The following is a 27,239-nucleotide window of genomic DNA, read 5'->3' on the forward strand; positions in this document are numbered from 1 at the left end:
AGGATGGCAGATTTAAAAAATAGTCCCCAAACAGCACATGATGCAAAGAAAAAAAGAGGTGCACCAAGGTCGCTGGATGGCTAAACTAAGCGACCCAAGTGGCCGACACAAACACCTGGCCCATCTAGGAGTAGCACTGCAGTGTCAGACAGGATGGCAGATTTAAAAAATAGTCCCCAAACAGCACATGATGCAAAGAAAAAAAGAGGTGAACCAAGGTCGCTGGATGGCTAAGCTAAGCGACCCAAGTGGCCGACACAAACACCTGGCCCATCCTAGGAGTGGCACTGCAGTTTTCTAGCGAGAGGATGAGTGCTTCCATCCTCATGTGAATCTGAACCACTAGCCATGAACATAGGCCAGGGCCTCAGCCATTCCTTGCCAGTCCGTGTCGAAAATGGCATATTGGCAAGTTTACGCTTCTCATCAGACGCTTTTAATTTTGATTTTTGGGTCATTTTACTGAACTTTTGTAGTATACTTGAGGACACAGAGGTAGAGCAGTGGACTACTGTACCGTACTGCTATATATTATGTACTGGTGGTCAGCAAAATTCTGCACTGTCCTTCTACTATATATATACTGCACACAACTAAAATGCACCACAGGTATGGATGGATAGTATACTTGACGACACAGAGGTAGGTAGAGCAGTGGACTACTGTACCGTACTGCTATATATTATATACTGGTGGTCATCAAAATTCTGCACTGTCCTCCTACTATATATACTGCGCACAACTAAAATGCACCACAGGTATGGATGGACAGTATACTTGACGACACAGAGGTAGGTAGAGCAGTGGACTACTGTACCGTACTGCTATATATTATATACTGGTGGTCAGCAAAATACTGCACTGTCCTCCTACTATATATACTGCGCACAACTAAAATGCACCACAGGTATGGATGGATAGTATACTTGACGATACAGAGGTAGGTAGAGCAGTGGCCTACTGTACCGTACTGCTATATATTATATACTGGTGGTCATCAAAATTCTGCACTGACCTCCTACTATATATACTGCGCACAACTAAAATGCACCACAGGTATGGATGGATAGTATACTTGATGACACAGAGGTAGGTAGAGCAGTGGACTACTGTACCGTACTGCTATATATTATATACTGGTGGTCAGCAAAATTCTGCACTGTCCTCCTACTATACATACTGCGCACAACTAAAATGCACCACAGGTATGGATGGATAGTATACTTGACGACACAGAGGTAGGTAGAGCAGTGGCCTACTGTACCGTACTGCTATATTTTATATACTGGTGGTCAGCAAAATTCTGCAGTGTCCTCCTACTATATATACTGCACACAACTAAAATGCACCACAGGTATGGATGGATAGTATACTTGACGACACAGAGGTAGGTAGAGCAGTGGCCTACTGTACCGTACTGCTATATATTATATACTGGTGGTCCACAAAATTCTGCACTGTCCTCCTACTATATATACTGCGCACAACTAAAATGCACCACAGGTATGGATGGATAGTATACTTGATGACACAGAGGTAGGTAGAGCAGTGGCCTACTGTACCGTACTGCTATATATTATATACTGGTGGTCAGCAAAATTCTGCACTGTCCTCCTACTATATATACTGCGCAAACTAAAATGCACCACAGGTATGGATGGATAGTATACTTGACGACACAGAGGTAGGTAGAGCAGTGTCCTACTGTACCGTACTGCTATATATTATATACTGGTGGTCAGCAAAATTCTGCACTGTCCTCCTACTATATATACTGCGCACAACTAAAATGCACCACAGGTATGGATGGATAGTATACTTGATGACACAGAGGTAGGTAAAGCAGTGGTCTACTGTACCGTACTGCTATATATTATATACTGGTGGTCAGCAAAATTCTGCACTGTCCTCCTACTATATATACTGCGCACAACTAAAATGCACCACAGGTATGGATGGATAGTATACTTGACGACACAGAGGTAGGTAGAGCAGTGGTCTACTGTACCGTACTGCTATATATTATATACTGGTTGTCAGCAAAATTCTGCACTGTCCTCCTACTATATATACTGCGCACAACTAAAATGCACCACAGGTATGGATGGATAGTATACTTGACGACACAGTGGACTACTGTACCGTACTGCTATATAATACTGGTGGTCACTGGTCAGCAAAATTCTGCACTGTCCTCCTACTATATACTACAATGCAGCACAGATATGGAGCGTTTTTCAGGCAGAGAACATAGATATTTTCAGCACACTGAGCACAGATATTTGCAGCACACTGAGCACAGATATTTGCAGCACACTGAACACAGAAACTGAGAGAACGCTGCACGTCCTCTCCCTATCATCTACAATGCACGAGTGAAAATGGCGGCGACGCGCGGCTCCTTATATTGAATACGAATCTCGCGAGAATCCGTCAGCGGGATGATGATGTTCGGGCGCGCTCGGGTTAACCGAGCAAGGCGGAGGATCCGAGTCTGCCTCGGAACCGTGTAGAATGGGTGAAGTTCGGGGGGGATCGGATTCCGAGGAACCGAACCCGCTCATCACTTATTTTTATATGCTGCATTTTAATAATAAGAATTTACTCACCGGTAATTCTATTTCTCGTAGTCCGTAGTGGATGCTGGGGACTCCGTAAGGACCATGGGGAATAGACGCCTCCGCAGGAGACTGGGCACATCTAAGAAAGATTTAGGACTATCTGGTGTGCACTGGCTCCTCCCCCTATGACCCTCCTCCAAGCCTCAGTTAGGAACTGTGCCCGGAAGAGTTGACACAATAAGGAAGGATTTTTGAATCCCGGGTAAGACTCATACCAGCCACACCAATCACACCATATAACACGTGATAGGAACCCCGGTTAACAGTATGATAACAAATGGAGCCTCTGAAGAGATGGCTCACAACAAAACCCGATTTTTGTAACAATAACTATGTACAGGTATTGCAGACAATCCGCACTTGGGATGGGCGCCCAGCATCCACTACGGACTACGAGAAATTGAATTACCGGTGAGTAAATTCTTATTTTCTCTGACGTCCTAGTGGATGCTGGGGACTCCGTAAGGACCATGGGGATTATACCAAAGCTCCCAAACGGGCGGGAGAGTGCGGATGACTCTGCAGCACCGAATGAGAGAATTCCAGGTCCTCCTCAGCCAGGGTATCAAATTTGTAGAATTTTGCAAACGTGTTTGCCCCCGACCAAGTAGCTGCTCGGCAAAGTTGTAAAGCCGAGACCCCTCGGGCAGCCGCCCAAGATGAGCCCACCTTCTGTGTGGAATGGGCTTTTACAGATTTAGACTGCGGTAAGCCTACCGCAGAATGCGCCAGCTGAATAGTGCTACAAATCCAGCGCGCAATAGACTGCTTAGAAGCAGGAGCACCCAGCTTGGTGGGTGCATACAGGATAAACAGCGAGTCAGTCTTTCTGACTCCAGCCGTCCTGGAAATATAAATTTTTAGGGCCCTGACTACGTCCAGCAACTTGGAATCCTCCAAGTCCCTAGTAGCCGCAGGCACCACAATAGGTTGGTTCAAGTGAAAAGCTGAGACCACCTTTGGGAGAAACTGAGGACGAGTCCTCAATTCTGCCCTATCCATATGGAAAATCAGATAAGGGCTTTTACAAGACAAAGCCGCCAATTCTGAAACCCGCCTGGCCGACGCCAAGGCCAACAGCATGACCACTTTCCACATGAGATATTTTAAATCCACAGTCTTAAGTGGTTCGAACCAATGTGATTTCAGGAATGCCAAAACCACATTGAGATCCCAAGGTGCCACTGGGGGCACAAAAGGAGGCTGAATATGCAGTACTCCTTTGACAAAAGTCTGAACTTCGGGCAGTGAAGCCAGTTCTTTTTGGAAGAAAATCGATAGAGCCGAAATCTGGACCTTTATGGACCCCAATTTGAGGCCCAACGTCACCCCTGCTTGCAGGAAGTGCAGGAATCGACCCAGTTGAAATTCCTCCGTCGGGGCCTTCATGGCCTCACACCAAGCAACATATTTTCGCCAAATGCGGTGATAATGTCTTGCAGTGACATCCTTCCTGGCTTTGATCAGGGTAGGGATGTCTTCCTCCGGAATACCCTTTTCCTTCAGGGTCCGGTGTTCAACCGCCATGCCGTCAAACGCAGCCGCGGTAAGTCTTGGAACAGACAGGGTCCCTGCTGCAGCAGGTCTTGTCTGAGCGGCAGAGGCCAAGGGTCCTCTGTAAGCATCTCTTGAAGTTCCGGGTACCAAGCTCTTCTTGGCCAATCCGGAACCACGAGTATGGTTTTCACTCCTCGCCTTCTTATTATTCTCAGTACCTTGGGTATGAGAGGTAGAGGAGGAAACACATAAACCGACTGGTACACCCATGGTGTCACTAGAGCGTCCACCGCTATCGCCTGAGGGTCTCTTGACCGGGCGCAATATCTTTTCAACTTCTTGTTGAGGCGGGACGCCATCATGTCTACCTGTGGTTTTTCCCACCGGTTGACCAGCATTTGGAAGACTTCTGGATGAAGTCCCCATTCTCCCGGGTGGAGGTCGTGCCTGCTGAGGAAGTCTGCTTCCCAGTTGTCCACTCCCGGAATGAACACTGCCGTCAGTGCTAACACATGATTCTCTGCCCATCTGAGAATCCTTGTGGCTTCTGCCATCGCCATCCTGCTTCTCGTGCCGCCCTGTCTGTTTACATGGGCGACCGCCGTGATGTTGTCTGACTGGATCAGTACCGGCTGGTTTTGAAGCAGGGGTCTTGCCTGGCTTAGGGCATTGTAAATGGCCCTTAGCTCCAGGATATTTATGTGAAGAGAAATCTCCTGATTTGACCACAGTCCTTGGAAATTTCTTCCCTTTGTGACTGCCCCCCAGCCCCGAAGGCTGGCATCCGTGGTCACCAGGACCCAGTCCTGTATTCCGAATCTGCGGCCCTCTAGTAGATGAGCCCTCTGCAGCCACCACAGCAGCGACACCCTGGTTCTGGCCGATAGGGTTGTCCGCTGTTGCATCTGGAGATGGGACCCGGACCATTTGTCCAACAGGTCCCACTGGAACGTCCTTGCGTGGAACCTTTCCGAATGGAATTGCTTCGTACGAAGCTACCATTTTTCCCAGGACTCGTGTGCATTGATGTACCGACACTTTTCCTGGTTTTAGGATGTCTCTGACCAGAGATGACAATTCCTCGGCTTTTTCCAGTGGAAGAAACACTCTTTTCTGGTCTGTGTCCAGAATCATTCCCAGGAACAGAAGACGTGTCGTCGGGACCAGCTGTGACTTTGGAATGTTTAGAATCCAGCCGTGCTGTTGTAGCACTTCCTGAGAAAGTGCCACCCCCACTATCAACTGTTCTTTGGACCTCGCCTTTATCAGGAGATCGTCCAAGTACGGGATAATTAAAACTCCCTTCTTGCGAAGGAGTATCATCATTTCGGCCATTACCTTGGTAAAGACCCTCGGTGCCGTGGATAACCCGAACGGCAGCGTCTGGAACTGATAGTGACAGTCCTGTACCACAAATCTGAGGTACTCCTGGTGCGGAGGGTAAATGGGGACATGCAGGTACGCATCCTTGATGTCCAGGGATACCATGTAATCCCCCTCCTCCAGGCTCGCAATAACCGCCCTGAGCGATTCCATCTTGAACTTGAACCTTTTGATATAAGTGTTCAAGGTTTTTAAATTTAAAATGGGTCTCACCGAACCGTCCGGTTTCGGTACCACAAACATTGTGGAGTAGTAACCCTTTCCTTGCTGAAGGAGGGGTACCTTGACGATCACTTCTGTGAATACAGTTTTTGAATAGCCACCAACACTGCCTCCCTGGCAGAGGGAGTTGCCGGCAAGGCAGATTTTAGGAAACGGCGGGGGGGAGACGTCTCGAATTCCAGCCTGTACCCCTGAGATACTACTTGAAGGACCCAGGGATCCACTTGTGAGAGAGCCCACTGTGTGCTGAAAAACCTGAGACGTGCCCCCACCGTTCCCGATTCCGCCTGAGCAGCCCCAGCGTCATGCTGTGGACTTACCGGACGCAGGGGAGGACTTCTGCTCCTGGGAACTAGCTGTGTGCTGCTGCTTTTCCCCCCCTACCTCTGCCCCTCGGCAGAAAGGATGAGCCTCTAGCCCGCTTATTTTTCTGGGGCCGAAAGGACTGTACCTGATAATACGGTGCTTTCTTTTGCTGTGGGGTAGCCTGTGGCAAAAAAGTCGATTTCCCAGCAGTAGCTGTGGAAACGAGGTCTGAAAGACCTTCCCCAAAAAGTTCCACCCCTTTATAGGGTAAAACTTCCATGTGCCGCTTGGAGTCGGCATCACCTGACCATTGCCTAGTCCATAACCCACGTCTGGCGGCAATGGACATAGTGCTTATTTTTGATGCCAGCCGGCAAATATCCCTCTGTGCATCACGCATGTATAAGACCGCGTCTTTTATATGGTCAATCGTTAGCAAAATATTGTCCCTATCCATGGTATCAATGTTTTCCGACAGGGAGTCTGACCACGCAGCAGCAGCACTGCACATCCAAGCTGATGCAATAGCGGGTCTCAATATAATGCCAGTGTGTGTGTATATAGCTTTTAGGGTACTTTCCAGCTTTCTATCAGCAGGTTCTTTTAGGGCGGCCGTATCCGGAGACGGTAGTGCCACCTTCTTTGATAAGCGTGTCAATGCTTTATCTACCCTAGGGGGTGTTTCCCAGCGTGACCTATCCTCTGGCGGGAAAGGGTACGCAGCCATTAACCGTTTAGAAATGATCAATTTCTTATCTGGGGAAGTCCACGCTTCCTCACACACCTCATTTAATTCGTCAGATGCAGGAAAAACTACTGGTAGTTTTTTCTCACCAAACATAATACCCTTTTTTGTGGTACCTGGGGTATCATCAGAAATGTGTAAAACATTTTTCATAGCCTCAATCATATAACGGGTGGATCTATTGGAGGGTACACTCGTCTCATCATCGTCGACACTGGAGTCGGTATCCGTGTCGACATCTGTATCTGTCATCTGAGGTAGCGGGCGTTTTATAGCCCCTGATGACATTTGAGACGCTTGGACAGGCACAAGCTGAGTAGCCGGCTGTCCTATGTCGTCAAACCTTTTATGTAAGGAGCTGACACTGTCACGTAATTCCTTCCATAAGTCCATCCACACTGGTGTCGACCCCGCAGGGGGTGACATCACATTCACAGGCATTTGCTCCGCCTCCACATCATTATCCTCATCATACATGTCGACACAGCAGTACCGACACACAGCAGACACACAGGGAATGCTCTTACAGAGGACAGGACCCCACAAAGCCCTTTGGGGAGACAGAGGGAGAGTATGCCAGCACATACCAGGGCGCTATATAACACAGGGATATCACTATACAGAGTGTTTTCCCCTATAGCTGCCTATAATATATATATATACTGCGCCTAAATTGTGCCCCCCCCTCTCTTTTTTACCCTTTCTGTAGTGCAGGACTGCAGGGGAGAGCCAGGGAGCTTCCTTCCAGCGAAGCTGTGAGGGAATAATGGCGCCAGTGTGCTGAGGGAGTTGGCTCCGCCCCTTTTTCGGCGGGCTTTCTCCCGCTATTTTATCGTTTCTGGCAGGGGTTAATATACACCTATATAGCCTCTGGGGCTATATATGGTGTTAGTTTTGCCAGCCAAGGTGTTATTATTGCTGCTCAGGGCGCCCCCCCCCCCAGCGCCCTGCACCCATCAGTGACCGCAGTGTGTGGTGTGCATGAGGAGCAATGGCGCACAGCTGCAGTGCTGTGCACTACCTTGGAGAAGACAGAAGTCTTCAGCCGCCGATTTTCCGGACCACCTTCTTGTTTCTGGCTCTGTAAGGGGACGGCGGCGCGGCTCCGGGAACGGACGACGAGGTCGGGTCCTGTGTTCGATCCCTCTGGAGCTAATGGTGTCCAGTAGCCTAAGAAGCCCAAGCTACCACCACTTAGGTAGGTTCGCTTCTTCTCCCCTTAGTCCCTCGTTGCAGTGAGCCTGTTGCCAGCAGGTCTCACTGAAAATAAAAAACCTAAACTATACTTTCTTCTAGGAGCTCAGGAGAGCCCCTAGTGTGCATCCAGCTCAGCCGGGCACAGAAATCTAACTGGGGCTTGGAGGAGGGTCATAGGGGGAGGAGCCAGTGCACACCAGATAGTCCTAAATCTTTCTTAGATGTGCCCAGTCTCCTGCGGAGCCGTCTATTCCCCATGGTCCTTACGGAGTCCCCAGCATCCACTAGAACGTCAGAGAAAATACATTATTTTAATAATATTTAATCTAAACATAAGTCCAGTCTGTATACAGATTTGTCCTTACTCACTGATCCTCATGTTGCAGCAAATAGCCCCTTTTGGCGTCCTATGAAAATTGCGACTAAGCTGCACCATGCGTCCCGTTGCTCAGTATTTGCTGGATTTGCATGTTTCGTACTACTTATGCGATAAAACACTAAGGGGGTTATTCAGAGATGAATGCAGATCTTGTTTCCTGCAGCAAGATCTGCATCCATCTACTCAGATGCTGGGGGCCACCCAGCACAGGGCAAGGCCGCCCAGCATGTATGTGGCGGACGCATCCATTAGAGGTTTACCCCTGCCAGTGCAGCCTGGCTGTGCTGGCAGGAGGTCCGGTGCCATTTTTTCTTGGAGCCGCTGTGTGTGACGTCATACATCCACGCCACAAAAAGCTCCCAACACACACATGCTTTGCCCGCTATGCCCACAAAATGCCAAAACACTGCCCTACGAATGCCCGCACTGTCAATCACCTTGTGGCTGCATCCTTCCTGGATGCAGCTGCAAGGAGAAGGGTTGCACATGTGCACTGCGGTTGGTGCACAGGAACAGACCAAACAGACACGGCTGCTGCACCAGATGCGCGGCTGCGTCCATCTTTGAATCGCCCCCTAAGGACGAGTTCCCTGTACCCCACTAGGGGATTTGCGCACTATGCTGGTGTGACAGAGATGCTATAGTGGGAAATAAAGACTGGGAGTCGATATGACTGATCTGGGCCATGCGTTCCACTATGCAACAGTGTGCGAATTTACATAGCCACAATTGCAAGAAATTCTAAGCTCACAGTATACTACAATCCTATTTGTGGTTGTTGTGATAATAAAAAGACTCTATGCCGTGCAAATAAGATGCTCTATGCTGTGCAGAGAAGGGTAACTAAAATGATGCATGGCCTACATCACAAAACATACCCAGAAAGACTAAAAAATCTCAATATGTATAGTTTGGAGCAGAGAAGGGAAATGGGGGACATGATAGAAACTTTCAAATATATCAAGGGTTTTAACAAAGTCCAGGAGGGAAACATTCTCCATATGAAGAGAAGCAATAGGACACGAGGACATGTCCTGAGACTGGAGGGGGGAGGTTCAGGAGAAATATGAGGAAAAATTACTTCACAGAAAAAGGGTAGTGGACAAGTGGAATAGCCTCCCATCAGAGGTGGTAGAGGCTAAGACAGTAGAGCAATTTAAACATGCATGGGCTAGACATAAGGATTTCCCTAAGTTACAAATAAATAAGTATAAAATAAGGTTTGAAGTAAAAATATGGTAAAAAAAGGGGCAGACTAGATGGGTCATGTGGTTCTTATCTGCCGTCACATTCTATGTTTTTATGAAGTGCAAAAGTCCAAAACTAGCAATCCATAGTCTAGCGCCAGGTGTCATACACCATATACAGTAGTGCAAAAGTGCTAGCTGAATAAGGACACATCTGGCATTTTGAATTACTATTTCAGGTGAGAAACATTTCTGAATGGTGGTAATAGGTAATAGGATAATTAGTACATTTGTAGATTTGTAGAAGATTCTAGTTTTATAAAAGGTTTCAACATGCAAAAATAATATATCTATAATGAATATGAAAGAAACAGTTGTGTACTCCCTGAAATATATATGAGTACATATAGGGGGGAGATGCACTAAACCTTGTAGAGTGCTAAAGTGGAGAGAGATAAAGTACCAGCCAATTAGCTCCTGCCATATTACAGGGTGTGTTTGAAAAATGAGAGGAGCTGATTGGCTGGTACTCTCCAGTTTCTCCAATTTGGATTGGTTCTCTACACTTTATCGCTCTCCAAAGCTTATTCAGAAGGTACTCAACGGCACGCAGAAAAACTGTGGACATATGAGATTACAAATTTGGGGCCTTATTCAGGTTGGATCGCAATAAGCGATCCAACCGCAATTTCTGAGAAAAAGATGTGAGCGCATGCATAGCGCCCATCCTGCGCATGCGCCTGCATTTTCTGTTGGGCGGCCACGGAAAATGAGATTGCCTCTGCCTGTCAATCAGGCAGAGGCTGTCGCGGGGCGGGCAACACTCCGTTTCCAGGGAAAAGAAGGAGCGTTGTGGGGGCGGTTCGGTGTGAAGGGGGGACGGAGGAGGCCAAATGGGAGCGTATCAGAAGCATGATCATGGTAGCTGCTTGATGTCACACGCAGCCACCGTGATCAGGAAGATGGAGACAGGTCTCCTGCGGGCACAGCTAAGCTGCGCCAGCAGGAGGCTTCCTTAGTTTCTGCTAACAAGCAGAAATTGCGATCACAATGCAATTTCTGCTTGTTTAATGGGTGAGGCTCCGGTCAGCATGTTGGGCGGCCTTGCCCAGACATGGGCGGCCCCCAGCATGTGATCCAAAGGTTAGCAAATTCTGCAAATTAGCAGAATTTGCTATCCTTACTGAATTACTGTAGGCCCTTAATTTCTCTTGCATTTATTACACTGTATGTGACACATATAGTGTAAAAAATGCAACACAATTAGTAATCTCCTGAGAAGACCACGAGAACAAACTTATTTTTTTTTTTTAAATGCGCTACCTGCATAATATGCATGATATTGCTTTCATCTTAAACTTTTTTTGTTTGAGAATTTCCACATTACTCCCCTCTTTTATACGGCATTCATTTTAAGTTAATTTCAATGTAAAACAATATAGCCAGACAGAACACCACATGTCCTAGTTGCACCCGCACTTTATCTACCATTGCTGAATTGCAAAGTGCATTATGCATCAGTGGCATGATATAAATGCAAACATATGTTCTGCACAGACACAAGGGCTCGGTTCTTAATCAATGTTCTGACAGTAGCAAACACACACTTTGGTTATGAAGCAGACACATACATGTGTTATGTGCTGTGGCTTTTTTGGCTTCCCCACATTCCCGGGGTCTCTTAGAGGCGGGGTGCTTGAGGGAAAAGGTGGCCTTGCTGGAATTTCCTGAGGCAGCAGAGAGATTTAGAAGAAAAACAAACCCTAAATACAGATGACCTTTTGTAGACAGGCAGAAGGAGGATATTTTTTCTTGGCGGTGAATTCAGTACTGCAAAACAGTCTTTATGCAATTTCTTACCATGAGAACCTGTTCTTCCTAGGGCTCAAACTATTCATTAAAGAATTAATCAGTTGGTGTTTCTGTAGTTAAATGATTACATATCACTGTAACATCTTTTTATAGTGTTCTTATTATTTGTTAATATGATTAGTAGAATGGAATATGCTACAATGGAAAAATGATGCAGAAATTCAATATTGTATACTATGGGGGGGAGTTTCCTGGGCGGTACACCTGTCAAACCGTAACACCTGCGACCTAAGGTGAGCTCAGGGAGGACAGAAAACTCTCCTTAGGCAGATTGGTTACTAATCCATGCAATTAGAGTTCTGTGCAGAGTCACCCGTATATTTTGGTTTTGGATTTCAATTTTAGCAAACCCACCCTCTAGTGTTTTGGTTCAGATTTATTGATTTACAGTATTATTAACATCAATAACATTAATTTCCAGTCAATTTTAACCACACTCTCCTGTGAGAAAGGGCCCCTGAAATCCCAAGGGGTGGACTTACAAGCAATCCAAAACCCAAGGTTCTGATTTTTATATCCGTGTTCCGAACCGAGGGCGGTCTTTGAATCGGGACTCCGATTCCCAAAAGGGATCTGAACCAGGACTTAGTTCAACTCGGATCCCCTAAATTCGGATGATCGAATTGCTAAAAAATTGAACCGCACATCTCTAAACAAAATGATAAATTTTGGGGTGCTTATCTACTAGATATGTATAAGACACCTTAAAGACTAAACTGTACCCTATGCATGAAGAGTCTAAGCAACAGGTAGTAGGGAAAAAAGTTCCAGACAGGACATTCTTTTTAACCCTTTGAGTGCTCATGATTTCAGGAAAAAAAAAGTGTCAGGACGGATTCACGTACTGTATAAATGACCAAGCATAGGTCTGCATAACCTTTAATATCTGCATATACATATATACACGCCTACTGCGTATAGGGCTGCATAACCTTTTATATCTGCATATACATATATACACGCCTACTGCGTATAGGGCTGCATAGCCCATGCTGATCACCTCCAAAAGTGTCTATTATGGCTACATGAGCATCAGAAATAAGCAATGGAAGAATATAGGCCCTCATTCCGAGTTGTTCGCTCTGTATTTTTCATCGCATCGCAGTGAAAATCCGCTTAGTACGCATGCGCAATGTTCGCACTGCGACTGCGCCAAGTAACTTTGCTATGTAGAAAGTAATTTTACTCACGGCTTTTTCATCGCTCCGGCGATCGTAATGTGATTGACAGGAAATGGGTGTTACTGGGCGGAAACACGGCGTTTCAGGGGCGTGTGGCTGAAAACGCTACCGTTTCCGAAAAAAACGCAGGAGTGGCCGGAGAAACGGTGGGAGTGCCTGGGCGAACGCTGGGTGTGTTTGTGACGTCAAACAGGAACGACAAGCACTGAAATGATCGCACAGGCAGAGTAAGTCTGAAGCTACTCTGAAACTGCTAAGTAGTTAGTAATCGCAATATTGCGAATACATCGGTCGCAATTTTAAGAAGCTAAGATTCACTCCCAGTAGGCGGCGGCTTAGCGTGTGTAACTCTGCTAAATTCGCCTTGCGACCGATCAACTCGGAATGAGGGCCATAGCCCGGTCTGATGAATCACTTATTCCTTGACATTATTTGGGCGGCCGAGTGTGTCTGCTTTGTGTTTACCTGGGGAAAAGATGGCACTAGGAAGCATTATGGGAAAAAGGAAAGTTGGTGGAGGCATCTTGTGCTATGGCAAATATTCTGCTGGGAAACCTTGGCTCCTGGCATTCATGTGGATGTAACTGCGACACATACCACCAACTAAAACATTGCAGCCCATCACACGCCTTCAGGGCAATGGTGGTGGCAATGGCCTCTTTCAGGCGGATATTGCGCCCTGCCACACTGCAAAAATTGTACTCTGAATGGCAGCCTGTAAGAGCCTGTGGTGATGCTGTGATGCATATGGCTCTGTGATGCCATTTAATGTCACATGATATACAGTACTCTAAATCAGCTTTGAAAGCCATGTGGGAAATGATATTCCAGATGCAATGTGATGTAGTACAGCATGCAGAAAAAGGCACGTTAAGCAGAATGGCCAGCACAATGCTGGACACCACTGCATAGCACAAGGCAGCTGTCGCCTCGCATTTGAAATCAGGATGTCACTGCTCCATGTATTTCCAACGAGAAAGATGTGGCAATCAGAAGTTCCAGAGAGACACAAACTGTAACCGGTGACTTAGAGATTATCATTATAGTTTATCTGGTACAAATATATATCGGGCATCATGATTATTATTCCTTCACTCTACAACAGCTTTTTAAGTAGGACAATTATTTTTTTGCTCCCATCAACATTTATAGGAGCATGAATACATTTCAGAGAATATGTTATTAATAAATAACTCACTTCAATTTACATGATATCTGATCATTTCCAACTACATCTGAGGCATTTTACTCAGTCAGAGGTGGACGCTGCTACATCTGCTCTTGCATCTGTTGGGGTGGAGTTGCGGGAGTGATAAATAATATGCTAATGCCAGGCAGCCTTACCCTGGTGTACAAGTGTGCGCCTGAATGTGCAAGCACTGAGATGCCCACTTTCAGTGTCTTTGCATGCCACTAGGGCCGGACTGTCCATCTGGCATATGCTAGAAGGGCCAATGAACTGGTGGGCCGGTCCAGCCCCACATAGAGCCGGGAAGGCCGTGCGCAGCACAGCTTTCGGCTCTCTGGTTTAGCTGCCCCCACAGGTCTCCATGGAAATGGGGGCATGCCGTTTGTCCACGACCCTTGACTCGTGGCATTCCCCCATGCGCCGTATCTGCGCGCCCCCGTGACATGCGCACGCTCCCTGTGATAGGCACACACCGAAGGCATGATATGAGCACGCGTTCACAAATGGCCGGGCTGATTAGGAGCCCCGGTCAGTCCCTGCATGCCACCATTGGCGCACCACTGCATGCATGTGAAATGAAGGTGGGTATAGTCAGCAACATAAAGTCTATGTTTAATACATAGACTATTAGACAGAACAGTACAATTTTAGAATACAGTAATGGGTGCAACGCCATTGATCCAAGCATGACTAGCATTATTTATGTACATGATTCTTCTGCAAAAAGAAAGAGCAAAGTTTTGTTTAGCAGGACATGATGTTCTACAAGGGTTCCATATTGCACCTTCATTGTAGCATTATCAGTTTACTTATTTAATGCAAGGCTTTTGGCTTAAACAGAAGGACTAATCTTATAAGTCTCAGAAGTTCTGGAGATTGGGTATTGGCTAAAACATTCAAAAAAAAATTTTATGTGTTTTTTTAAAAACTTTATACGGGAAAGTACATTTATAAACGTACTTATAGCAACATAATAAAAATATTAACTACAAATGTAAAGTTTGACATTAAGACTGACTTTATAACCTCTTGCTCACGTGATTTATTTAAGACTTGAACAAGCAGTATTTTTAAGGAGAAACATTGAAACACTGTAATTAATTAAATGGGTGATCCAATAATGATACTCAGCAAGTATTCAAAGTGACATTATTGCTTTTTCCAACATGTCCATACGCCTCACAGACTAGACTTCTAGTCTGTGAGAAGTCTGTAGAAGATTTCTTGTACCTGGGCTCTTCTCAAGAACAGGTGACCTATGTACAGTACACACAGGGGCGTATCTACCCCTTGGCCAGGATGGCACTTGCCAGGGGCACCCGCAGATGGGGGGCACCATCCAGCTGTGCCAACCATAGCTAAGGGATAGAGTTCTGCAGTCTCGAAAGGCACTATGGCAATCAGCGTGGGACTGACCAATTAGATGGCGAGGGAAGGATACTGAAATTGTCCCAACCCTGTTACAGTATAAAACGCCCCTCAACTGCTGTCCACTGTGTCACTCCTAGCTCTGCCCCTTTGAAATTATTAATCCCTGACCCCCGGTAGGCGGAGTTCTCCAGACCCATACTCAGGAGTCACCACTGCTGTACATTATGTGCCCGTTGTAGAGGCAGAGCGGGGAACATCAGAGGAGGTGCCCGCCACGAATTACACAGTGGGCAAGGAGATGGCTGGAGACAGCTGCACAGCCATACCTTGCAAGTTCGAGAGAGCTGTTGAATTTCAGCACTTCGAGTCAGAGCCTGCCCCCTGCTGACATCGTGATGAGCCCAAGCAGTCCATGACAGTTAGTGTCGAGGAGGGGGGGGGGGGGGGGGATTTGTGTATGTGTGCTATCAGTGTGTGTGTGTGTGTGTGTGTGTGGGGTGGGGAGGGGGGAGGATGTGTGTGACTGTGAGGGAGCTGTCAGTGTCAGTGGGGAGAGGGAGTTGTCAGTTTGTGGAAGTGATGAGAGTTGTCAGTACAGGGGAAGTGTGTGTGTGTGTGTGTGTGTGTGTGTGTGTGTGTGTGTGTGTGTGTGTACGTACTAGATTTAGGAGTGTGTGTTTGTGAGAGGTTTCAGTTGGGGGATAAGAGTTCATACAGTAATTTAGTGTTTTGATATGGAGAACTGCATCTCCCAGCATACACAGTGTGCTGGGGATGCTAACAAGCTTTATTTAAAAGTTTAAAAAACATTGCTTTTATGACTGGAATGGTTAAAAAGGGAGAGCTATAAATAAATTTTCTCTATCGTCCTAAGTGGATGCTGGGGTTCCTGAAAGGACCATGGGGAATAGCGGCTCCGCAGGAGACAGGGCACAAAAAAGTAAAGCTTTACTAGGTCAGGTGGTGTGCACTGGCTCCTCCCCCTATGACCCTCCTCCAGACTCCAGTTAGATTTTGTGCCCGAACGAGAAGGGTGCAATCTAGGTGGCTCTCCTAAAGAGCTGCTTAGAGAAAGTTTAGTTTAGGTTTTTTTCTTTACAGTGAGTCCTGCTGGCAACAGGATCACTGCAACGTGGGACTTAGGGGGAAAGTAGTAAACTCACCTGCATGCAGAGTGGATTTGCTGCTTGGCTACTGGACACCATTAGCTCCAGAGGGATCGAACACAGGCCCAGCCGTGGAGTCCGGTCCCGGAGCCGCGCCGCCGACCCCCTTGCAGATGCTGAAGCGTGAAGAGGTCCGGAAACCGGCGGCTGAAGACTCCTCAGTCTTCATAAGGTAGCGCACAGCACTGCAGCTGTGCGCCATTTTCCTCTCAGCACACTTCACTGGGCAGTCACTGAGGGTGCAGAGCGCTGGGGGGGGGCGCTCTGAGAGGCAAATATAAACCTTATACAAGGCTAAAAATACCTCACATATAGCCCATAGGGGCTATATGGAGATATTTAACCCCTGCCTGACTGGAAAAATAGCGGGAGAAGAACCCGCCGAAAAAGGGGCGGGGCCTATCTCCTCAGCACACGGCGCCATTTTCTGTCACAGCTCCGCTGGTCAGAACGGCTCCCAGGTCTCTCCCCTGCACTGCACTACAGAAACAGGGTAAAACAGAGAGGGGGGGCACATTAATGGCTATATATATATATATATTAAAGCAGCTATAAGGGAGCACTTAATATAAGGATATCCCTTGTATATATAGCGCTTTGTGGTGTGTGCTGGCAGACTCTCCCTCTGTCTCCCCAAAAGGGCTAGTGGGTCCTGTCTTCATTAGAGCATTCCCTGTGAGTTTGCGGTGTGTGTCAGTACGTGGTGTCGACATGTATGAGGACGATATTGGTGTGGAGGCGGAGCAATTGCCAAATATGCAGATGTCACCCCCCAGGGGGTCGACACCAGAATGGATGCCTTTATTTGTGGAATTACGTGATGGTTTATCTTCCCTTAAACAGTCAGTTGAGGACATGAGGCGGCCGGACAATCAATTAATGCCTGTCCAGGCGCCTCAAACACCGTCAGGGGCTGTAAAACGCCCTTTGCCTCAGTCGGTCGACACAGACCCAGACACGGGCACTGATTCCAGTGACGACGGTAGAAATTCAAACGTATTTTCCAGTAGGGCCACACGTTATATGATTTTGGCAATGAAGGAGACGTTACATTTAGCTGATACTACAGATACCGTAAAACAGGGTATTATGTATGGTGTGAAAAAACTACAAACAGTTTTTCCTGAATCAGAAGAATTAAATGACGTGTGTGATGAAGCGTGGGTTGCTCCTGATAAAAAGTTGATAATTTCAAAAAAGTTATTGGCATTATACCCTTTCCCGCCAGAGGTTAGGGCGCGCTGGGAAACACCCCCTAAGGTGGACAAGGCGCTCACACGCTTATCCAAACAAGTGGCGTTACCCTCTCCTGAGACGGCCGCACTTAAGGATCCATCAGATAGAAAGATGGAAGTTATTCAAAAGAATATATACACACATGCAGGTGTTATACTACGACCAGCTATAGCAACTGCCTGGATGTGCAGTGCTGGAGTAGTTTGGTCAGAATCCCTGATTGAAAATATTGATACCCTAGATAGGGACAATGTTTTACTGTCGTTAGAACAAATAAAGGATGCATTTATCTATATGCGTGATGCACAGAGGGATATTTGCACACTGGCATCTCGGGTGAGTGCTATGTCCATTTCAGCCAGAAGAGCCTTATGGACACGACAGTGGACAGGCGATGCGGATTCAAAACGTCACATGGAGGTTTTGCCGTATAAAGGGGAGGAGTTATTTGGAGTTGGTCTATCAGACTTGGTGGCCACGGCTACTGCCGGGAAATCCACTTTTTTACCTCAAGTCACTCCCCAACAGAGAAAGGCACCGACCTTTCAACCGCAGCCTTTTCGCTCCTACAAAAATAAGAGAGCAAAGGGCTTGTCGTACCTGCCACGAGGCAGAGGAAGAGGGAAGAGACACCAACAGGCAGCTCCTTCCCAGGAACAGAAGCCCTCCCCGGCTCCTGCAAAAACCTCAGCATGACGCTGGGGCCTCTCAAGCGGACTCGGGGACAGTGGGGGGCCGTCTCAAAAATTACAGCGCGCAGTGGGCTCACTCGCAGGTAGACCCCTGGATCCTGCAGATAATATCTCAGGGGTACAGGTTGGAATTAGAGACGGATCCTCCTCATCGTTTCCTGAAGTCTGCCTTACCAACCGTCTCTTCCGAAAGGGAGAGGGTGTTGGAAGCCATTCACAAGCTGTACGCTCAGCAGGTGATAGTCAAAGTACCCCTATTACAACAAGGAAAGGGGTATTATTCCACTCTATTTGTGGTACCGAAGCCGGATGGCTCGGTAAGGCCTATTCTAAATCTGAAGTCCTTGAACCTCTACATAAAAAAGTTCAAGTTCAAGATGGAGTCACTCAGAGCAGTGATAGCGAACCTGGAAGAAGGGGACTTTATGGTATCCTTGGACATCAAGGATGCGTATCTACACGTTCCGATTTACCCCGCACACCAGGGGTACCTCAGGTTCATTGTTCAAAACTGTCACTATCAGTTTCAGACGCTGCCGTTCGGATTGTCCACGGCGCCTCGGGTCTTTACCAAGGTAATGGCCGAGATGATGATTCTTCTTCGAAGAAAAGGCGTATTAGTTATCCCATACTTGGACGATCTCCTAATAAGGGCAAGGTCCAGAGAACAGCTGGAGACAGCTTTAGCACTATCTCAAGAGGTGCTAAGACAACACGGGTGGATTCTGAATATTCCAAAATCCCATTTAATCCCGACAACTCGTCTGCTGTTCCTAGGAATGATTCTGGACACGGTTCAGAAAAAGGTTTTCCTTCCAGAGGAAAAAGCCAAGGAGTTATCCGATCTGGTCAGGAACCTCCTAAAACCAGGAAAAGTGTCAGTACATCAATGCACAAGAGTCCTGGGAAAAATGGTGGCTTCTTACGAAGCAATTCCATTCGGCAGATTCCATGCAAGAATATTCCAAAGGGATCTGTTGGACAAATGGTCAGGGTCGCATCTGCAGATGCACCTGCGAATAACCCTGTCACCAAAGACAAGGGTGTCACTTCTGTGGTGGTTGCAGAAGGCTCACCTATTAGAAGACAGCAGATTCGGCATTCAGGATTGGATCCTGGTGACCACGGACGCCAGCCTGAGAGGCTGGGGAGCAGTCACACAAGGAAGAAACTTCCAGGGAGTATGGACGAGTCTGGAAAAGTCTCTTCACATAAACATTCTGGAACTAAGAGCAATCTACAATGCTCTAAGCCAGGCGGAACTTCTCCTGCAAGGAAAGCCGGTGTTGATTCAGTCGGACAACATCACGGCGGTCGCCCATGTAAACAGGCAGGGCGGCACAAGAAGCAGGAGTGCAATGGCAGAAGCTGCCAAGATTCTTCGCTGGGCGGAGAATCACGTGATAGCACTGTCAGCAGTGTTCATCCCGGGCGTGGACAACTGGGAAGCAGACTTCCTCAGCAGACACGATCTTCATCCGGGAGAGTGGGGTCTACATCCAGAAGTCTTCAACATGTTAATAGACCGTTGGGAAAGACCAATTGTAGACATGATGGCGTCTCGCCTCAACAAGAAACTGGACAAATATTGCGCCAGGTCAAGAGATCCACAGGCAATAGCTGTGGACGCACTGGTAACTCCTTGGGTGTACCAGTCAGTGTATGTGTTTCCTCCTCTGCCGCTCATACCAAAGGTATTGAAGATCATACGGCAAAGAAGAGTAAGAACAATACTAGTGGTTCCGGATTGGCCGAGAAGGACTTGGTATCCGGAACTTCAAGAGATGCTCACGGACGAACCGTGGCCTCTACCTCTGAGAAGGGACCTGCTACAGCAGGGTCCCTGTCTTTTTCAAGACTTACCGCGGCTGCGTTTGACGGCATGGCGGTTGAACGCCAGATCCTAAAAGGGAAAGGCATTCCAGAAGAAGTCATTCCTACCTTGATTAAGGCACGGAAGGAAGTCACCGTGAAACATTATCACCGCATTTGGCGAAAATATGTAGCGTGGTGCGAGGATCGGAGGGTTCCGACGGAGGAATTCCAACTGGGTCGTTTCCTACATTTCCTGCAATCAGGATTATCTATGGGTCTCAAATTGGGATCCATTAAGGTTCAAATTTCGGCCCTGTCAATATTCTTCCAAAAAGAATTGGCCTCTGTCCCTGAGGTCCAGACTTTTGTCAAGGGAGTACTGCATATACAGCCTCCTGTGGTGCCTCCGGTGGCACCGTGGGATCTAAATGTAGTTTTAGATTTCCTCAAATCCCATTGGTTTGAACCATTGAAAAAGGTGGATTTGAAATATCTCACATTGAAAGTGACTATGTTACTAGCCCTGGCCTCTGCCAGGAGAGTATCTGAATTGGCGGCTTTATCTTATAAAAGTCCTTATCTAATCTTCCATTCGGATAGGGCAGAACTGCGGACTCGTCCGCATTTTCTCCCTAAAGTGGTATCAGCATTTCATCTGAACCAACCTATTGTGGTGCCTGCGGCCACTAGCGACTTGGAGGACTCCAAGTTGTTGGACGTTGTCAGAGCCTTAAAAATACATTGCAAGGACGGCTGGAGTCAGAAAATCTGACTCGCTGTTTATATTGTATGCACCCAACAAGTTGGGCGCACCTGCTTCTAAGCAGTCGATTGCTCGTTGGATTTGTAACACAATTCAACTTGCACATTCTGTGGCAGGCCTGCCACAGCCTAAAACTGTAAAAGCCCACTCCACAAGGAAGGTGGGCTCATCTTGGGCGGTTGCCCGAGGGGTCTCGGCATTACAACTCTGCCGAGCAGCTACGTGGTCGGGGGAGAACACGTTTGTAAAATTTTACAAATTTGATACCCTGGCAAAGGAGGACCTGGAGTTCTCTCATTCGGTGCTGCAGAGTCATCCGCACTCTCCCGCCCGTTTGGGAGCTTTGGTATAATCCCCATGGTCCTTTCAGGAACCCCAGCATCCACTTAGGACGATAGAGAAAATAAGAATTTACTTACCGATAATTCTATTTCTCGGAGTCCGTAGTGGATGCTGGGCGCCCATCCCAAGTGCGGATTATCTGCAATACTTGTACATAGTTATTGTTAACTAATTCGGGTTATTGTTAAGGAGCCATCTTTAAGAGGCCCTTTCTGTTGTCATACTGTTAACTGGGTTTAGATCACAAGTTGTACGGTGTGATTGGTGTGGCTGGTATGAGTCTTACCCGGGATTCAAAATGCCTCCCTTATTGTGTATGCTCGTCCGGGCACAGTACCTAACTGGAGTCTGGAGGAGGGTCATAGGGGGAGGAGCCAGTGCACACCACCTGACCTAGTAAAGCTTTACTTTTTTGTGCCCTGTCTCCTGCGGAGCCGCTATTCCCCATGGTCCTTTCAGGAACCCCAGCATCCACTACGGACTCCGAGAAATAGAATTATCGGTAAGTAAATTCTTATTTATCAGTGAATGATCGCAGTTTGAGCTGTTACATTTTACTGAACCACCTATCCCTCCACACTCACTACCTGTCCTCAGGATACATTTACCATCCCGGCAGATGGTATACCGGCGGTCATTTGACCGAATCTGGATTCCTGACACCACTTTTGGAGACTGGTGCCGGCACACTGACAGCCAACATCCCGAAGGCGAGTATTGGAGGGGGGGTTAGGACCGGGGGAGGGGGTTTTATGGAAGGCACTAGGAGGGGGGGGGTTAGCCCTAGCTGCCACCCCCTGAGGGTTAGCCCTATCCGCCACCCCACCCCCCAGATGGTTAGTATTAGGATTGGGGGTCATGTGACCGCTGGAATCCCGACCGCCGGATGCCATACCCAACCCCCTTTACTTTTTCAGGCATTTCTATCTCTCCTCTCTCTATGGTGTTCCGATTGCCCACTTTCCCTTGTGCTTTACTCTCTCTCTCCTTCGTTTAGAACATCAGTTTTTGTAGTCCACTTTACTCTTATTTTTTCCAGTGTTTCTCTATCTCACTTATGTAATGAAGATGTATGGTCTAGAGGGATCAGTAATGCATTGTACTGTATAGAGGTATCAGGGATGTAGCGTAGGGTATAGAGGCATCGGAGATGTAGCGTAGGGTATAGAGGCATCAGGAATGTAGCGTAGGGAATAGAGGCATCAGGGATGTAGCGTAGGGTATAGAGGCGTCAGGGATGTAGCGTAGGGTATAGAGGCATCAGGGATGTAGCATAGGGAATATAGGCATCAGGGATGTAGCGTAGGGAATATAGGCATCAGTAATGTACTAGCAGGTATATAGAGGTCAGTAATGTATTGTACTGTATAGAGGGGTCAGTAATGTAGTGATGGTTATAGAAAGGTCAGTGATGTAGTGTAGGGTATAAAGGGGTCAGTTATGTAGTGTGGGGTAAAGAGGGGTCAGTAAAGATACTAAGCTGAAGTACTTAGAACACTTCTTGAATTAAGACACAACCTGCAAGAAAAAGTATGCAATATGGGTGAAAAGGCAAAATGTCAGAGGTCTGATACAAGTGACCAGCTCCATACCTTGCACCAGATAGCGTTATGTTACACTGGGATATGTTCATTTTTGGTGTGTGTGTGTGTGTGGGGGAAACGCCAAAGGAAATTTTTGCCATTGGCTCCTTTGGTCTAGAACCAGCCCTGATCACAAAATATTTTTGTCTGAGCAGACTGGACACTGATCAGCGTTGGCTCATTCTCAGCCCCCCGCCCAGCCTCTGCTGCCAACAGACTGCTATTAGCTAGCTAACCTTCTGCCTACCCTATCTATGACACAGACTGCTGCTAATGCTACCAGAATGTTCCCGGTGGCTTCGCACTGACAGTGAATCCCAGCCGATGATGTAGGGCAGCGTGTGGGGGAGGGGGTCAGTTGCTGTGGCTCCAACATGGTAACCGCCAACGGACTGCAATGCTTTTTCTGCAGGGGGGAGGGCGCCAGTCCCTTACTTCGCCAGGGGCGCTTGGACCCCTAGATACACCTCTGAGTACACATTAGACATATAGATACATAATATTATGGACTGGCCAGACACATTTTTACAGTGACTATAGACAGATAGGGGACATTAGGCCTACTGTACTGTACTTTAATGTAGGTTAATATAGCAAAGAAACATGTTGTGCTTGAAGCTCTTGAAGTCCTTGGTGTGGTTTGAGTAGGACTGAACATTTATGGACAAGTTCTGCCAGAGAAAAGTGAAATTTCACAGCAAATATAGAATACTATGAATATATTATGGGACAGCTTTGAATTTTTCAGTCATCTCTGCCATACACTGTAGGTATGTTTAGCTTTGCAGAAATGCTTCTTACCAACATGTTTAGAAGCAGCCAAAACAGAAATAGGAGAGTTCTTAAAAATGACCAGAGTAGCTGCAAATAAGAGGGCTATGAAAGAAAATCATTTAAAATAACTCTGCATAGAGTTGGTCTAAACTCAGGGACCTTATAATAGCGTGCAGGTGACAGAATGCCCGCGTGAAAAGAGAAAGCCAGCTTTCCGTAACACACAGTTCAATGTATCATCCAAAACTAACTGAGCCAGCTGTGTGTGTATTCTGAAAGCAGCAGCGGCTGCCTAGGACTTTGCTAAATGAATACTTGCACTATATACCCTTGGCCTCGCAAACACATCCCATGGCATAAATAGAACCTTACACTGGGGCTCAGGCTGTGTTTTCTGTCCATCTGTAATTGAAAAAAAATGTAATAATTCAGACTCAGAGGATGTTTTGACTCTGATAACAGAAGCTCTAATTTCAGCTTTTAGAATTGTCCTTCGGCAGCTGGTGGCTGTTAATGGAACATCCATTAAAGAACAAATATGATGTACGTTCACAGTTTTTATGAGCATTTGTAAATCATTTTTGTATATATAATAAAGCTTCTCCTAATTTATTTTTAATCTGTGAATGCAAATATACAGGCAGAACTCATTAATAGTCGTATCTTATTACTGTGTGCTATACTATGTCCAGTGATGGAAATTTTAGTTTTAAATGTAAATAAGTTTTCCTGCCAAGTTGGCATGTCACATAAACATCACTGTATCAAATAATGCAAAACTGTTATCATTAGGTTAGGTAGAAATAAAATAAACATACTGTAGGCAAGTAATTTCCTGTCTAATGATAGAATTCATTGACAAGAGTGAATAACTGTTTACTGCATTGTCTTACAGTGTATATATATATATAGCAGCACAGAGAGGCAAGGTGGGCTCAGGTCATTAAAGAAGACATAACCATCTCCCCAAGATTAAACTCCTCAAATTAAACCTAAATGGAAAATACTTTTTATTATTTTTAACTTTTGTATAATAGGGCTTAAAAATAAAATAAAAATCTATTAAGATACAAACTGAAAAAGAACGCAAACTGTGAACTTGAACAAGAACCTTGAACATGAACAGCGACTGTGAAAAACCACAATTTCAAATGTGGAGTTGTTGATAATTGTACCAGTACATGTTAGTTGCTTTTGCAGCCATCATATTTTCAAATATCTTTGCATTCTACTGGAAAATATGGGGTCGATGTAGAGTTGAACATGAGCTGGTTTTGTGAATGTGTCTTGCATGTTTTTGCACTACACAGAGCAAAGTGTACACATGTGCAGCAATGCTAAGTGAAATGCATAGGCGTGCTCAGCACATATTATTAAGGTGTACACTGCTAGTGGGGCATGTCTAGCACTGCCTATTGGGTGTGTCTAGCACTGCCTATTGGGTGTGTCTAGCACCGCTTATTTGCATCTATAGCACCACCTATTGGGTGTGTCTGGCACCACTTATTTGCATGTATAGCTCCGCCTATTGGGCGTGTCTAGCACTATTTAACAATTAGTGCAAGTGGGAGAGCATAAGAATGCAAAAAAGAGGGGATGGCTGAAAGGGATGGGTATGTAGGATCAAATCCAGCGGTGCAAGTGGGCAGGTATGGGTGGGTATGGCGTACCCTTAAGAATATAGCCGTGGGTACGCCGTACCCACGCCGACGGGCTGCTTCTCCTCGCCGCTTACTCCCCTCCCTCCGCTGATCACCGCTGATCACAGCTGCTGCATGAGGGGAGGAGAGCGCAGCATTCGCTCTCCTGCCCCTCAGTGTCTTTCTTCAATTCAGCGCCCGGCCCATGAGCCAATCAGAGCTCGCGGACCGGCAGCCAATGCTGCCGGACTGTGAGCTTTGATTGGCTCACCCATTGGCGCTGAATTGAAAAAAGATACCTGCACCGACTGAGGGGCAGGAGAGGCGCACGCTGTGCTCTCCTCCCCTCACAGACACAGGACAGCAGCAGCAGTGAGCAGGAAGGAGGGGCGGAGAGGTATGTATACCTGGCACTGGGGGCATATCTGGCACTGGGGGGACATGTGTATCTTTCACTGGGGGCATATCTGGCACTGGGGGCATAACTGGCACTGAGGGCATATCTGGCACTGGAGAACATGTATACCTGGCACTGGGGGCATATCTGGCACTGCGGAGGACATGTGTTTCTGGCACTGGGGGAATATCTGGCACTGGGGGGACATGTGTATCTGGCACTGGGGGCATATCTGGCACTGCGGGGGACATGTGTATCTGGCACTAGGGGCATATCTGGCACTGCGGGGACGTGTATCTGGCACTGGGGGCATTTCTGTATCTGTCACTGGAGGCATATCTGGCACTGGGGGCATTTCTGGCACTGTGGGAGCATTTCTGTATCGGGCACTGGGGGCATATCTGGCACTGTGGGGGCATTTCTATATCTGGCACTGGGGGCAATGTATATCTGGTACAGTGGGGGCATTTGTGTATCTGGCACTGTAGGGCAATGTGTATCTTGCACTCTGGGGGCATTTGTGTTTCTGGCACTGTGAGGCAATGTATATCTGGCTTCTGGGGGCATTTGTGTATCTGGCACTGTGGGGCAATGTGTATCTGGCACTGTGAGGCAATTATATCTGACACTCCGGGGGCATTTGTGTATCTGGCACTATGGGGCAATGTTTATCTGGCACTCTGGAGGCATTTGTGTATCTGGCACTCTGGAGGCATTTGTGTATCTGGCACTCTAGGGGCATTTGTGTATCTGGCACTCTGGGGGCATTTGTGTATCTGGCACAGTGAGGCAATGTGTATCTGGCACTGTGGGGCAATGTATATCTGGCACTGTGGGGCAATGTATATCTGGCACTGTGGGGCAACGTGTATTTGGCACTCTGGGGGCATTTGTGTTTCTGGCACTGTGAGGCAATGTATATCTGACTTCTGGGGGCATTTGTGTATCTGGCACTGTGGGGCAATGTGTATCTGGCACTGTGAGGCAATTATATCTGGCACTCTGGGGGCATTTGTGTATCTGGCACTATGGAGCAATGTGTATCTGGCACTCTGGGGGCATTTGTGTATCTGGCACTCTAGGGGCATTTGTGTATCTGGCACTCTGGGGGCATTTGTGTATCTGGCACAGTGAGGCAATGTGTATCTGGCACTGTGGGGCAATGTATATCTGGCACTGTGGGGCAATGTATATCTGGCACTGTGGGGCAACGTGTATCTGGCACTATTGGGGTCATATGTGTATCTGCCCCTCCCCCATATGTGTATCACGCCCCCATTTTCATTGGCCATGCCCCATGTGGCATTTGGCCACACCCATTTTTTTGGCGCGTGCGCCCACACAGTACCTATAAGACATTTTTTTCTACTTGCACCTCTGATCAAATCTGACAATGTCAATCCCAGAATGCAGGCATTGGCATGTGAACAAAGCTAAAATTTCTGAGAGCATTTTAACTGGATCTGCATTACAGTTGTAACCTTGCATGGTAGGCAGCATGTTTAAAGTTGTGCTCTTGAGTTGGCTAACATGCTGTAAGTAGCACGTTGTCAACATGCCGTCACCTAGATTCTGAGATCCACATATTCACTGCTCATCCTGTAACTACTTCCTGCACTAAAGAGAGAGAGAGAGAGAGAGAGAGAGATACAATAGTAAAAGGTACTATAAAAAAGAAACA

Source organism: Pseudophryne corroboree, chromosome 2 (assembly GCF_028390025.1).
Source record: "Pseudophryne corroboree isolate aPseCor3 chromosome 2, aPseCor3.hap2, whole genome shotgun sequence".
NCBI lineage: Eukaryota > Metazoa > Chordata > Amphibia > Anura > Myobatrachidae > Pseudophryne > Pseudophryne corroboree.